We start from the raw sequence: 13,581 nt of genomic DNA, 5'->3' as shown, positions 1-13,581 counted from the left end.
CATTCTCCTTGAGTGTTCTTTCCTGGCTACAATGTGTCATTGAACTCTGAAAACACCTCTTGTCTGGATGATGGCTAGAGCATGTGTAGAAATTAGGCAGCTGCATAACAGTGAAATTCAGATGAGTTGCTCTACCCGTCTTTGCCTCTGGCCCTGCCTACCTCTGGCATGTGGTCTTTGTAAGCTTGTTCAGAAAGCAACATAGCCCTTGGACTGAAAATGGTTCCCCATTCCTGCTCTGGATATTTCGGCAAGTAACTATTCTTTATGTTTCCAACATATGGGCAAATAACCTAGCCTAATGCGAAACTAAACATCAGGAAATGAAAAAATAACCATGGCAATGGAAAACAAAATTATAACACTTTCTAATATATGGCAATCTGTCATGACACATTAAACAGAAATGTCGCATTCTGGAAGATTTAGTCCTGAGAACAGAAGGGAGGCCTTCTAGCTGTCTTCAAGCTCACAGATGGACAAAATTTGGAGGCTAGTGACTCGCCATGGCAACAGAGGAGTTAGCTAGAGGAAGTGGGATAAAGTTGCAGGAAGAAAGATAAGTGTAAGAGAGAGTTTTCTAAACATAAAAATATTTAGGAAATGGAACAAATTGCAAGGGAAGTTGTAACGGCCCCATCACTAGAAGTGGACTCTTTAAAAATAGCTTATTAGATAAACATGTGTCAGAGCTGGTTTGCACAGTGCAAAGACCTGGATGACCTGCTATGGCACTCACTGCTGTGTGTGAAGTTGTGCTTCAGTCATCTGGCCTTTTAGTTACTTAAGATGAAATCTAATGCTTAATGTACAAGTGATAGTCATGGGCAGAATCCAAATGGAATACCTCCCATAAATCAGAGGTGGAGGCTCTGTGTGACCCTTCAATATTGCCCCATTCCCTTCAGTCCAGCCAGCATGGCCAGTGGTTGGGAATGATGGACTCTGGAGTCCAACAGTGTCTGGTAGGCAAGAGATCATCCCTTTAAAAAAATCCAGTGAAGTGAATGGAGAAAACTTTTGGGGGAATAGCAGGGAGCATAGCTCAGTGGTGGATCACATGTTTTGCATGCAGAAGGTCCCAGGTTCAATCCCTAGCATCTCCCATGTTTAGCTGGGAAATACTGTAGCCTGAACCTAGAGAGCTGCATGGCAGACCAGCCTTCCCCAGCTTGGTGCTCTCCAGAAAGTTGTTGGATTGCAACTCACCTCAGCCTCAGCCACCTTGGCCAAAGGGACAATAGGAGTTGTAGTCCAAAATACCTGGAGACACCAGATTGGAGATCGCTGATGTAGACAGGACTGTGCTAGATAGACCAATGGAAGACTGACTTCCTGTATTCCATAGAAGTTGTTTTATGCCTGCTTTGACAGTTCCCACACAGGTGAGTCAGTGCTGTGATCCAGGGTGCTAATTTAGGCTACTCCCTTTCTGATTCGCATAAAGAAAAAGTTGGCTTTTGCTTAACCAATGGAACTTTTGCCTCTCCCCCCCTCGTTGAACAGCAAATCCTCCCCTCCCTTTGTTGCCTGTTAAAACACAAACTGCTTTTGAAGCTCCCCTTGCATTCAGAAGTCTTTTGTTATGCAGCATAGAGGGGCTGTCATTCACAAAGCACAATTCCAAAGCACCATTGGGGACACAAAAGGAGTCGGATGCCGCTTGAAAATTCAAAATGATGCCTTGTCCCCAAATGCATCCAGTCTAGGGAATATGAGACACACAGAGTGCCATTGAAATAAACGACGCCGAGGACACTGGGGATTGCATTCACCATCCTTCTGCTTTTGACTTGGATGATGTTATCTATAATCTCGGTATCATCTCAGCCTGCTGTGAAGTTCTCTTCGTGAAACCGAATAACCTAAAGCTGAATAGATTCTCCTGCAAATATAAATTTGTTTTCAGCTATGCTGTTTGGAAGTGTATCTTCCAGCTACTTTTGTGGAGAAATGCCTTTCTTATTATGAGGAAACTTAAGGTGCTACTTGAGTTCCAGCCTATTCCAGTCTCCTCTAATACGCTGCAGATTTATTTATAGACTATGAACATACATAACCAAACATGGATAAAGCTATTTCTAGAGAGTTTGTGTGTTTACCTGCCCCCTCCCACCATTTTGAAGAAACAGTCTTTCTTCAGGAAGCCTTAGAATCAGATATTACACAGTGTACTGGGAAAGATGGTCCATTTCTTTGAACTCACCGCAGATATGAATAGCACATTGACCTCAGCTGTGTGGGATTCCATTTTTATGGACTTACATTAAATTGTGTCAAAATGGAGTTTGTGTTCTAGTATTAAACTCACTTTTGTAACCACTGGAAGAAGACCTAACAACTCTTCAGGGGGAAAAGAACAGCGCACACATTTTCAAAATTTCGGGCATGACTTCTTCAGTGCCCTCATGACTGGAATACCATTGTCAAATTTAGCATCTTCATATTCTCCTATCATAGTCCTATCAGGCAGTAAATTGTTATCAAAGGGTTGGGGAATCTGCATTCCTCTTGGTGATGCTGGATTAAAACTGCTACTTCGGTTGTTATATTTTGCTGTGTCCCCCCCCCCCCGCCCCCCGGCAAGTGTTATATGGAAATGCACTGCTTTTCAGTATGTATTTATTTAGAAGACTTGCACACCATGTTTCAGCTGAACAGTGGTGCAATGGATGGGGAACATGGCAGAGCACAGGTCCGTTGGCAACATCCAAACAATCTGTTTGCAGTATTAATGCATTCATTGCCCCCATCTAGAAGCAATCTATGACTGCTTATTGACCCTAATCAATTGAGTATGATGTTGTGTGCTGCTGCTGCTGCTGCTGCTGTGTGTAATGGATCAATAGAAATGTCTGCTCTCCCCCCCCCCCAAATTTCCTTATGGGGATGGTTCTGGGGCAGTCATTCTTACACTTCGAAATTGTCAGTTGCATCACTGCAATGGATTGCTTCTCAAGGCCATCTTACAACACGTTGTAATAATGTTCCCTTCCCCAAAGATTTGACATCCTCATGCAGGGCCTGCAAGACGGAGCTGTTCCGCCAGGCCTTTGGTTAGGGTTCAGTCTGACTCATTTTCTCTTTGTATAAGAACAAGCACGAAGGAGGTTTCCCAGCCTGCTCACAGGCCCTTATAATATTAGTGGAAACAGTTGGTCCTGGTCAGTATTCACAGCTTTCAAGTTTAACCCGAGGATTGTCGTTTGTCCAGTTTTAACATTAATTTTAATTTATTTGAATTAATTCTGGGGTGCATTTTAATCGACCGATTGCTTGTTTTTATGCATATTGTATTATTTATATGGTTGCTTGTTTTTGTGCATTTGTATTATTTGTATGATGTTAGCCGCTCTGAGCCCAGTTCCGGCCGGGGAGGGCGGGGTACAAATAAATTATTATTATTATTGTTATTATTGTTATTATTGTTATTATTATTATTATTATTATTATTAAAGAGCAACACATATAACAATCCAGCATCATTGCTCACCTGGCTCCCTAATGCAGCTGTGAAGTGACAAGGAGGTTGGTGCAGTACAGGTGCAGCATCAGGAGCGCGTGGATGGCTCAGCTGTGGCACAGCAACAGAGACAATCCAAAAACAACAATACCCCACCCATCTAACTGGGTTGCTCCAGCTAGACTCATGCACCCAGTGCTGACCCCATTCTGCACTGACCTCCCACCTACCCCGTCCCTCCTTCTCATTTACCAGCACTGAGCTCCACATTAGGAAACCAATTGAGCAATGCTGCCCCACCATGGTCTGCCCTGTCCTGCCAGCCACTACTTGGTTGGGTCCAGACTAAAGGCTCATTGAAATCACTGGGACTTAGATCCTTGCTATATGGCTCCAACCCACTGCTTAAGGAACCAACACACTATATGTGGTGGGGAAAGAAATGGATGCAAACAAGAAATAATGACAACATATGGATGGAACAGAAGGAAGACAGTTGCCAGGAGTAGAATGAGACGTAATTACTCAAAGTGGGGAAAAGTAAGTGCAGATGCACTCAAAACATTGACAGAAGGCTATAAAAACAGTAAAAGGAAGCTGGCAACATATAGAAGGTCAGTTTCCCACTGGTGCAGCATAAGCTATAATGCAAAGAGTAGCTACCAGCACTATACTATTATTGGTATATTTTCTGGCTGGTAATTGCTTATTCTCCATTGCAGGTCATTACTTGTGACTGGAGGAGCCATGGCTCCATCAACTACTCAGTCTTTTCTTCCCATTCTTTAACTACTGTGCGCACACACAAGGCCACACCTATAAATTCCATACTAGTTGATCTAGACTTTCTATTCCCAGTAGTGGATGGTATGTTGGGGCGATGGTACACACAACAGCCAAGTCACTACTACTAAGCAGGAAGGAAAGGGGTGAGGCAGCTGGGAGGTCAACATGGTGCAGATGCACTGGCAGAACCAATGAGTGTCACTAAATCTGCTATGGTTTATCCCTGCCCCCATTTCTGTACAGTGGTACCTTGGTTCTCAAACTTGATCCATTCCAGAAGTCTGTTCCAAAACCAAAGCATTCCAAAACCAAGGCACGCTTTCCCATAGAAAGTAATGCTAAACAGATTAATCCTTTCCAGACTTTTAAAAACAACCCCTAAAACAGCAATCTAACATGAATTTTACTATCTAATGAGACCATTGATCCATAAAATTAAAGCAATATTCAATGTACTGTACTATAAAATAAATAAGACAGTATTCTAGATGACCCCTCCAAAATATAACCTGCACTGATGATAGTCATTGTTTGGATGGGGGGCTTTTATCCATTTCCGCAGTCACACAATCAGTCAATCAATCAATCAATCAATCAATCAATCAGTAGCTGAACTGGGTTCCATACAGTCACAAAAGCAAATTAACTGAAAAGCCAAAAAACAAAAACGCAAAATAAATATCAAAAACAAAAGCGTCTAATACAGTGGTACCTCTACTTATGAATTTAATGTGTTCCAAACGCACATTCATTCATAAGTTGAAAAAAATTGTAAGTCGAATCCCATAGGAATGCATTGGGAGAAAAAAACCGTAAGTCAAAGCAACCCTATCTAAAAATTCATAAGTAGAAAAAATCCTATCTAAACCACATCCAAGATGGCGGGCCGAGCTCCGTTCGTAAGTAGAAACATTTGTAAGTAGAGTTATTCGTAAGTAGAGGTACCACTGTACCTTGGTTCTTGAACTTATCGTAATCCGTTCCAGAAGTCTGTTTGACTTCCAAAATGTTTGAAAACCAAGGCATGGGTTCTGATTGGTGCAGGCACCCCAGAAACAATAGCCGACAGCCTCGTTGGACATTCAGCTTCTGAAAAATGTTTGAAAACTGGAACACTTACTTCTGGGTTTTTGGCGTTTTGTGTCAGGAGTATGGGCAGGAGTCAGGCTCTGGGGCCTGTAGTGCTTTGCAGGACTGGGGCCTGCCTCAGCTTGTGCTGGAGAAGCAAGGCATGGCCACACAGGTGAAGACCTCAGCTTGTGCTGGAGAGGCAAGGAGTAGTCACTCAGGTGAGGCCACTTGATACCTCACTGCACCTGGTGGCAGGAGCTGGGAAGGATAAAAGCCCAGCATTTCCCTTCAGCTTTTGGCCACAGCAACGCTATCCCTGCCTGGTTGCATCTGGCCTCTTGATCCTTGCTCCTTGGACCCTTGCCTTGCCGACGTCTTGATCCTTGCTCCGTGGACCCTTGCCTTGCCGACGTCTTGATCCTTGCTCCGTGGACCCTTGCCTTGCCGATGTCTTGATCCTTGCTCCGTGGACCCTTGCCTTGCCGACGTCTTGATCCTTGCTCCGTGGACCCTTGCCTTGCCGACGTCTTGAACCTTGCTCCGTGGACCCTTGCCTTGCCGACGCCTTGATCCTCGACCCTTGTACTTTCGCCTTGCTTCTTGTTCCTTGAACCTTCGCCGTGCTTCTTGTTCCTTGAACCTTCGCCTTGCTTCTTGTTCCTTGAACCTTCGCCTTGCTTCTTGTTCCTTGAACCTTCGCCTTGCTTCTTGTTCCTTGAACCTTCGCCTTGCTTCTTGTTCCTTGAACCTTCGCCTTGCTTCTTGCTCCTTGGACCTTCGCCTTGTCAACGCCTTGCTCCTTGACTCCCAGACCTTCGTCTTCGCCTCTGCCTTGCTCCTTGACCCTGCGACTGCCTGCTGCTGGACCCTCAGCCCTGCACCTGTTCCTGCTTCTACACCACCATCTTGCCTCTGGTCCTGACGCCCGCCGACCGGACCGTGACATTTTGGAACCAAGGCATTTGAGTACTAAGGTGTTTGAGAACCAAGTTACCACTGTATTTAAAAAGGACAACCATGAATGATTATGGAGTGTTTATTACTTTACCCATAACGAATGGAAAGGGTGAGGGGAAAACTTTCTATCTTTTAACCACTATGATTATGCATTAAACATAATTTTTAAAGGGTACACGGTAGGCAAGATGGAAGGTACTTGTTCTGAAGTCTGCATTATAAGTATAAACTCAGAACAATGGTTCTTCATACACGATCCCCACATCCTTGTATCTTTTCCTTTATCTGGCTAGTTGATAAACCAGTTTAACATTTGAGCAAAAATAAAAGAAGAGCTATATGAAATATCTTAGGGCTGAGGTACCCCTGCCTTTTTTGTACTGTAATTAGATTTCAAACCTCAAAAGCGAAGTTACAATTCCCTTTGCCTGTCCCAGTTGAGGTCTAAATGCCGGCTGAGCTTTCATTCCAAATGTTAGCACAGGAATTCACAATGATAAGTGAGCCATCTGAAAATGGCAAAATGCTTACAAGATTTCATTTAGAAGGCAACAAGTGCACCACCTGTATAATACATATTCATTAACTTTGACTGCAGTTCCTTTACATTTATAAATGCCATTAGTAACATGCATAATATCCTTATAATATTTTGTTGTATGAAGGTCACCTTTCTGCAACACTGCATAATCAGCTTGTGTTTAAAAGGACTGGACTGATTCCAGTGTGTCTTTCTGACTGCTATGCCTGCACTCCAGCTTTCCTCAACTGGTTGTTCTCCAGAAGCTTCAAACTACAATTCGCATCATCCCTAACATTGGCACTGCTGGCCAGGGCTGAGATGGGAGTTGTACTGCATAACATCTAGAGGGCACCAGATCTAGGAAGGCTGCTCTGTGCTGTTATTTAGATATTTCTATCATGATGTGTTAATTCTGTGCCTCCAGCTGCTGTATTATGCCATGCGTTGTAAGTATCCCATGGTGAAGGAAATTAAATACTCTCTTTGCAGAAACATTTCTACTATTTCATTCACCTGCTTAAGATTTAGTATATCAAGAGTGAGCAGCAGTAAACAGATTTTCGGGGCTTATCAATGCAACATTGTGTGTGAAACACGTGGACATGTAGAGAGTGTAAAAGGAAAAACAAAATTATTATTATTTTCAAACATGCACTCAACCTTTTTTTGAATTCTGATTGTTTACCCTTATGTTCAGTAAATTTATACTGTCTCTGCTTTTAGGGATTTTATTTTGATGGTTAACAGATTGTGACATGGTTATTATTATTATTTATTTGTAACCAGTCATGGGACCTTTAGATGAAAGGCAGATGATAAATGTATCTAAGAAATAATACAATAGATAAATTAATATCTGGCTTTGAGGCGATTATGGTCTGCTCCTTTAAAATAATTTCTTATTCCCTACAGCCCTTCCTCTCTACTTAAGGCTTGGAATTACTATTCTAGAAAAATGCTGTTTTTCAAGGAAAAGAGGTGCGGGAGCTCACCATGAACTTCTGCCTTATCATCTTAGAATGGTAATGGTACCCACCTGAGAGGTGCTGGAGCTGTGAGCTCCAGCTTTTAAAAAGCCCTGGTTGTAAAACTAGCATATTTTTTCAAACCACCCCCCCCCCCCAAAAAATCAGCATGCTTCTATTTCAATGCTTGTTGCCAGGTTGTTTTAAGTGCTGTAAGCTGCTGTGGGAATATTTTGAATGGCAGCAAATAAGCTTTTTAAATAAAAATAAACTGTTTAAGATCAGGAGATGTTCCTGTAGGTCAGGAATAGGAAACCTGTGGTCTTTCCAATCTGCTAGACTCCCAACAACCCCGGCCAACAACATCTGGAAGTCCAATGGTTTCTCATCCCTTCTGAAGATGAAAACAGTCAATGTAGGTCTTGAAATAATCTGACATCATGACTGCGGATGAAAGCACTTTCTGAAGACACTGGTCTTTCATAGTCTGTCATCAGCTCCAAAACAAGGACTTACCAGCACCATGACATCACATCTTTGCAGGCTTCTCATAACGAAAGAATGAGAGTATGCCAAACATCTTTCATTATTTAAACTAAGGAAAAGAGAATAAAGAAAAGATTTTCTCTCGTAATGCTATAACTCTGGGGCATCCAACAAGGCTGATTGTTGGAAGATTTGGGACAGATTAAAGCAGGCATCCCCAAACTTCGACCCTCCAGATGTTTTGGACTACAATTCCCATCTTCCCCAACCACTGGTCCTGTTAGCTAGGGATCATGGGAGTTGTAGGCCCAAACATCTGGAGGGCCGCAGTTTGGGGATGCCTGGATTAAAGGAAGCACTTTTTCACACACTGCATAGTTAAACTTAACAATTTGCTCCCACAAGAACTCAGGGGTGCCAACTTGAATAAAATATTGGGGGTGGCAGGTAAGCCCTGCCCCACATAACTGAGCACATGATGTTGTGCGCACACACTATTTGAATGGCTGTGTCCATCAACTTGATGCAGGGGGGCTCAATGATTTTATTGGGAGGTCTGAAGTCCCCTTGGTCCCAAGCAGTTTGCTTCTAGGCAAGAAGTAGTGATTGCTACCAACTTGGACAGATTTTAAAAAGGATTAGACAAAATCATGGAGGGTAAGGCTATACAATATTTGCAGGCTGCTCATGGGTATCTAGTTGGCCAGCAGGATCCTGAAGTTTGGACTGATCCAAGTTTCTGCTATTTCAAAATGTTCGGACCATCACTCTGAATGGGATTCCATGGGGATCAAATGTCAGCATAGCTGCCAAGTTTTCCCTTTTCTCATGAGGAAGCCTATTCAGCATAAGGGAAAATCCCTTTAAAAAAGGGATAACTTGGCAGCTATGAATGTCAGCTTCCTGTCTGGTGAACTGCGTAGCAATCCAAAACTGCCCAGCATAAATGAGAGAGTGATACCTAACCATTTTAATGAATATTTTACTCACAATGAAGCTTAAGAATAAAAGCATTTATTTCCTTGATAAAATATTTTTTTTTAAAAAAAGTGAAAATTATTTGCAATTATCTTCCTTTATAGTTTTTTTTCTTCCTTTCTTGGTGAGATGGATGATTGCATTTGGTAATTGGACTGAAGAAAAAGTGAGGTATGTTACATCATCTATTGTTAATTCCCAAAGGGGTATTGTTCAAAGAGAGAGAGAGAGATGCTTTTTATCATGCATAAGGAGTGAAATAAGAGACTAAAATTAAGATGAATAGGTTTTTCTACCCCAAATTTCGAGCAATAGAGAAAGTTACACACCCACACATGGGCAGTTTCTTTTATCGAAGAGTATTATAATTCCCATTTCTGACTGAAGTTTGTGCTAATGGGCTTGCGAAAACCTTTATGGTGATACTCAATGCAAAGGGAAATGGAGAAAAAGTCATTAGCTGTGTTTTATCTTGCAGTCAGAACAGCTTCTTTGCCCAAGCACTTGCAACAAAATAAGTACTTGTTGGAGCCCTCACATGCCAATATACACATTTCCCCTCTACACAGATATTAAACACGTGTAGGACATAATCATATGCGCACGTTTGCCACGAGCAAATTTAACGTGCAGTCATGAAAAGCTCGTGGGTTTCCTTTTTAGAGTTTTCTTTGGAAGATAGAATTTGTGGTTCTCTTTTTAAACAAGACTAAACAAACACTCAGCTTTTTCAGTCTTGGTTTGTTTAAATGCATAGTTATGGTTAGAAGAGTAATGCTTTTTTTGGCTTCCTGTACAAAAAGAATATTTGCTAAACTCAAGAGTGATGAATTGTTTATTCATACAGTACTCACTATTGCCTTACTTTATTTACCGTAACTTAAGCAGATATCTATCTCCCTATCTATTTATTTCTAAGATTATTCGCCCCACCCATGCACACGCAAACACCAAAAATCTCATCATGAGCTGCTAATAGAACTTCATGGTCAATATTCTCAAATGTGGAAAATACTCATTAATCTTGGAAAGGAAATATTTTGCCTCTGGGCCCCAGTACATTTGCTTGTTTTTCTTTTCCTTTTGTAGCACCAACAAGTCTAAAGGTCTTTAATTGCATCGTGGAACTTGGCTATCTCTTTCTGAGATTGTGCAGATGTGGCTTCCCAACTGCTGTTTCTACTTTTATGCCTTCTATGTTAATTTAAATGCAAAAGTTTGGAAATTTGGAAGAAGGACACTTGAGAAAGAATGGGTATTGTATTGTTGTTGTTTTTTAAAAAAATGTTTTCTAATACACCTTATCTTAGTTATAAATCAACATTTTATTTGTGATGCCCAATGTATTGTAAGGCATGCCTTGCTTGCACGGCTTGCTTGCAGTTATAGATCAAGATAATTTAAGGTGGGTGGCTAATCTGTTGGTCCTTCACCTGCTGATGGGCTTGCATCATTCCTGACCATTAGTCATGTTGGCTGGGGCTGATAGAAGTTGGAGCCCAGCAACTTTTGGAGGGCCACCTAAGAGATGGCTTTTATTTCCTTATTTATTTTAGTTTGTCAGTTGCTCTACCCTGCCCAGGGCAACCCAAAGCGAATTACAACCAAACAAATAGACAATACACCCCCCCATAGATACATTAAAAACAACAGGAAAGACAAATACATTTTAAAACATCTCACCCATTTCTAAAAGGCCACTGATAGTTAAAGACTAAAGGCCTGGTTATAGAGGAAAGCTTTTGCCTGGTGCCTAAATATATTGTATGTTGATGTCTCTTGCTATGGCCTCACATGTTCCAGACATGGACTGATGGTTATATAGTCCTTTGGGATTGAAATTGTTCATTCCACGTGTCCCAACTGCATCTCCAGTAGCAATCATGCCAATTGGGTTTTGTTCACCCATGTTTTGTGGTTGAGATCTGAAAGTTAAAAGATTTCAGAGTGTGGATTCAGCAAATTGTGGAAACCAACACCAAAATTTCTAGGCAGTTGTGTGCATAGGGAAAAGCAACCCCCCTCACTTTAGTTTTTCTCAATTTCTAATTTTTCCAAACTTTAGTTCAGTAGCCCACATTTCTGCATCAATTTGCATTTTTAAAAAATCCTCATGAAAATTCAACAGTATTATAGTTCAAATTTGCATTATTCATTTTTTGTATGAATTTTGCCTGATACACACTTTTCAAGCAATTTCCCCAAGTATAATACATTTTAAAATTCTATTTTCATCAATATATGCCATTTTATCCATGTCTTACCTGACAATAAACTTTTGTGTGCACATTATTTGTTTGGACAACTACATCACAAAATTCAGAGACGTGGGAGTTTTGAAGGATGGCCATGTTTTGGTTTGTGTCTTGTTTTCAAAAGTGAAAATTATGTAGGTTTGCATTAAAATATTAAAAGAACTGAATTTCCAGTTGTGTGTGGCTCTGATGGACCCAGGTGGTTGCATACAACTCTGATGTGGAAACGTCCAGCATCTAGGAATTGAAGTTTCGTTTTCTGTTCTTGGCAATTTAAGAAGTGTGTGACATTTTCTGTTTCTTGTAACAGCTTGCATAGCAGTAGCTACGGTATAAATCGTGCTATTATTCTCTGTGACAGAAGAAAAGCCTAAAGAGCTATATAATATTTTGCTCATTCCTGTCTTCTTCTCTAAGCCAGTTCTGGAAAGCTTCAAGGAGGTTGAGTCAAAGAAGAAAAATGAAGGGTGTTTTAAAAAGGAGGGGGGACTTTGTTGCAGTATAAAGGAAATAAACCAGCCTTTCTATCTGCAGAAAGCTGCTTTGTGATAGCAACAGCAGACAAGCAGGAAAGTACTTTAATCTTCTGCAAGTCTACTCAGAAGTAAGCCCCACTGAGTTCAAGTATACGCAGAATTGATCCTTGACACTTTTGCATGGTTTATTTGAAGTATTAGGGCACTATAACTCTAACGTTGTGGAATTTTTTTGACCTAATGCAATTGCGTTTACTGGCAAAAATGTGAACTGTTGTTTGACTTGTCTTATGTCCTCACATGACATGCTGGGGGAGGGGTGTTTGCAGTTTATTCCCCTTAGATTGCACTCCAGAAAAATCTTTCTTTGTTCTGTGTTTAAAATAGAACACAGCACACCAGTTTGCAATGTGCCATCAATGTTTTAGTAGCTCCCTCTTGACAGCAATGAGAAGCCCATGAAAAATTGATGGTACAATATGGCCCTTAAGTATGCATAATTAAATAATTTTATTCCATGAATTTCACATTAGTTACCAAGCATGTGTCAGCGTCAGTCAACGGGACAAGTGAATGAGAGTCATAACAGTCAAACTATGATTGTAGCTTGGTGGTCTGAATTATCCTATTTTCAAAACCTGCAGCCCTTAGGGACATCATCATGCTATGACTAGGGCATAAAGCATGGATAGTAATGTGGTGTTCATCTCCAACTCGGCCCCAACCAGCAGGACCAATGAGAAAGGAAGATGGGAATAGCACTTCAACAACACATTTGCTCCCCCTGGTTTAAAGTATCAATGGCATCAATAATCATTAAAAAAATATGCTTGAAATGTGCATCTGTTCCAAAATAAGCAAACCTTTGTACAATACTGTACATAAATAATATATCTGCAAAATAACACATATGCCTTGTAGTGTCTTTCTAAAAACCAAATGTCCCGGGCACAACAGAAGTTGGGTTTCACAAAGAGATATGTTTGGTTTTCTAGACAAAAGTCCATGGTACAAACCACTTATTACCTCAGTCAAATCTGAAAGAGCTTTTGTTGCATTTTAGCTGTCAGGAGGCCAAAACCAGTCTTCAGATTTAGGTCTCCCAGTGATGTCAGTATAAATGAAGTCAGGGAATACTGAGCACAAACATACATTATTTTATTTTTAAAATCTGCTCATATGTTTAGCTCACACAAGGCTCTCAATTTAGTTCTCTTTGATCCAATTTGTTTTTCAGGATTGCTATATAAACTTGCATGGAAGTGATTTTGTTTATATTAGAAATTAGAAATGTAAGGTTGCTTACTCAGAATTAATTCCCACTGTGCTCAGTGGGGCTTAATCCCAAATCAGTTTGTTTGAGAGCATTTCCCTGCAGATTATCATGTTCCATGTGCCAGTGCTAGAGGGAGGGGATAGCTGGACCATGTGATGCAAAGCCTACGGATGCTTGGCATGCTCCCTATCTGCTCCCATGTAGTTCTATACAGAGGAGATATAACACCTGAATAAAGCATCAAGCTGCAATCCTAGCTCAGCTTATCTGGAAATAAGCCCCTCCAACTTACTGCATGGACATACATGGTTAGGCTTGCATAGTTAGCCTGGCTCCAGTGCAATG

Source organism: Zootoca vivipara, chromosome 9 (genome assembly GCF_963506605.1).
Source record: "Zootoca vivipara chromosome 9, rZooViv1.1, whole genome shotgun sequence".
Lineage (NCBI taxonomy): Eukaryota > Metazoa > Chordata > Lepidosauria > Squamata > Lacertidae > Zootoca > Zootoca vivipara.
The sequence above is the reverse complement of the archived record's forward strand: the minus strand, read 5'-3'. Positions refer to the sequence as shown.